This window comes from Tarenaya hassleriana, unplaced genomic scaffold (assembly GCF_000463585.1).
Source record: "Tarenaya hassleriana unplaced genomic scaffold, ASM46358v1 Cleome224, whole genome shotgun sequence".
Classification (NCBI taxonomy): domain Eukaryota; kingdom Viridiplantae; phylum Streptophyta; class Magnoliopsida; order Brassicales; family Cleomaceae; genus Tarenaya; species Tarenaya hassleriana.
Window position 1 is genome coordinate 48,974 of NW_010965576.1, and position 3,129 is coordinate 52,102.

The following is a 3,129-nucleotide window of genomic DNA, read 5'->3' on the forward strand; positions in this document are numbered from 1 at the left end:
AGCCCCGTAGGCACCAACACCACAGACCCCGAGAGATAATGTCCGACGAGGAGTCGGATCCCGATTACATCCCTAGGAGGAACCCACCTCGTAGAGCTAGACCCGAACGATGGGCAAACCAAGTAGAGGATGATAACCATAGACCAAACCGGGGTCAAGGGGGAGACCTTAAGCTTAAACCACCATTGTTCGTAGGTCGTATAGATCCGGAAGCGTACCTCGATTGGGAGCGTCGCATGGATAACATATTCGAGTGTTATTCGTATTCGGACCGTAAGCAAGTCCAATACGCGGCAGCTCAATTAGCTGAAAGCGCCTTAGCTTGGTGGGACCGGGAATTGACTGAACGACGCCGCGCTCAAATAGAGCCAGTCGGCACATGGCGCGAAATGAAAGCGTTAATGCGGAAACGCTATATCCCACCTCACTTCCATCGCGAACTCCAGCGAAAATATCGAAGGATTTCACAAGGTGCTAGGACCGTAGAAGAATATTTCGAGGAATTTGAGCACCTTAGGAGTAGATTAGTGATGGACGAAGATGAGGAAACCGTGATGGCACAGTTCCTCGATGGCCTCAACGAGCGTATTGCTCGAAAGGTCGAGCGCCACCCATAACAAAACCTCCACGAGCTCTTACACTTGGCCGTGCAGATCGAAAAACAAAACCAACGTAAGCAAGCCCGGCTAAGTAAGCCCAAACCCTCGCCTAGCAACCCCATTACCCTCCCTAGGACTACCTCCACGCCCCGAAAGGAAACGACCGAAGGTCGTAACTTTCCGAGTTACAAGGAAAAGGGGAAAGCCCCAGAAACCTCGCAATCCCGAACCCAAACTGACTCCACACGCGATCTACGATCACGGGAGATCATATGCTACAAATGTCGGGGAAGGGGACATATGGCTCATGACTGTCCAAATGCTAGGGTAATGATTATTACGGACAGCGGAGAATACGAGTCATTAGACGAGGAGGAGGCGGGCGATCTTGAGGAAGAGATCGCTTATCCGGATAGCGGTGAATTACTAGTCACTCGACGAGTACTTAGTACGCTAGTAACTCCGGAAGAGACCGCCCAACGGGAGACGATCTTCCACACCCGTTGCACGGTAAACGGGAAGGTATGTGGAATGATTATCGATAGCGGGTCATGCACCAACGTGGCCAGCGCCTATATGGTGAAAAAGCTGGATCTAGCCACAGAAAAACACCCGCACCCTTACAAGCTGCAGTGGCTTAATAACAGCGGAGAACTCAAAGTGACCGAAAGGGTCAAAATCCCGTTCAGTATAGGAAAGTATCGCGACGAGGTCCTTTGCGACGTCGTTCCTATGCAAGCCGGTCATATCCTTTTAGGCAGACCATGGCAATTGGATCGGGAAGTAACCCACGACGGCCGAGCCAACCAATACTCCTTCGTGTATGACAAACGAAAGGTTGTGCTTGCGCCACTAAGCCCCTCTCAAGTGCATGAGATGCAACTGAAACTAGCCAAGGAGTCTGAACCAAAGCAAAAGAATTTCTATATAAAGGCTAGTCATGTCGTGCGCGCTGTTCGTCAAGAACAATCGGTGTTGCTCTTGGTATTCAAGGATCAATTGAGCTTATCTTTGGAAACACCGACTCATAGTCCTGCTGTTAGCCGACTCTTAGAGCACTATAGCGATGTCTTTCCGGATGAAATCCCCGCAGGATTACCTCCTATACGCGGAATCGAACACCAAATCGATCTAGTGCCTGGAGCAACAGGCATCCCATACCTCGGCTTGATGACATGCTCGACGAACTCAGTGGAGCCATGATCTTCTCCAAGATCGATCTTAAGAGCAGCTACCATCAAGTATGAATGAGAGAAGGCGATGAATGGAAAACCGCCTTCAAAACGAAGCAAGGCCTCTACGAGTGGCTCGTGATGCCCTTCGGGCTTACGAATGCCCCAAGTACGTTCATGCGACTCATGAACCATGTACTAAGAGCCTTCATTGGGAAGTTTGTAGTGGTCTACTTCGACGACATTCTTATCTATAGTCGAAGCGAATACGACCATCTCTCGCACCTGGAGCAAGTAATGACCACTCTTCGACAAGAAGGCCTATATGCCAACCTTAAGAAATGCTCGTTCTGCACAAACGAGTTAGTATTTCTAGGCTTTGTGGTCAGCTCTCAAGGGCTGCGAGTTGACGGCGAAAAGATCAAAGCCATACAGGAGTGGCCGACACCGTCTACTATCGGACATGTGCGGAGTTTTCTTGGCCTAGCTAGTTTTTACCGCCGATTCGTCCGAGACTTTAGCAGCATCGCTGCTCCCCTCACCGCGATCACAAAGAAAGACGTGGTCTTCGAATGGGGCGAGACTCAAGAGCGTGCCTTTTCCGCTCTAAAGGACAGTCTCACTACCGCGCCGGTTTTAGTCCTCCCAAACTTTGACAAAACCTTTGAGGTCGAGTGCGATGCCTCCGGGATTGGCATTGGAGCCGTCCTAATGCAGGAGAAGAGGCCCGTGGCCTATTTTAGCGAGAAACTCAGCGGAGCTACGCTAAACTATCCGACTTACGACAAGGAGCTCTATGCTCTTGTACGTGCACTTGAGACGTGGCAGCATTATTTGCTCGCCAAAGAGTTTGTCGTACATTCCGATCACGAGACGCTAAAGCATCTTAAAGGACAAACCACGCTTAAGCGACGCCATGCCAAATGGCTTGAGTTTATTGAGACGTTTCCCTACATAATCAAGTATAAGAAGGGAAAAGAAAACGTCGTCGCGGATGCTTTGTCTCGTAGACATACGTTACTCTCGGTCATGGAAGCCCGCATGCTAGGCTTCGCTCTCATCAAGGAAAACTATGCGACCGATCCAGATTTTAGAACCGTCCTTGAAGATTGTAGGCATGGTGCGTCTGGCCCATTTTACCTACATGACGGATATCTATTCCGTGATCGCCGACTTTGCATTCCCACTGGGTCGATTCGAGACGTGATCATCCACGAGGCACATGGAGGTGCCCTTGCGGGACATTTCGGAGTAGATAAAACGCTGGCCATCATCCAAGAACACTTCTTTTGGCCGCACCTTAAGCGAGATGTGAGGAAATTTTGTGCTAAATGCATCGAATGCCATCGAGCTAAATC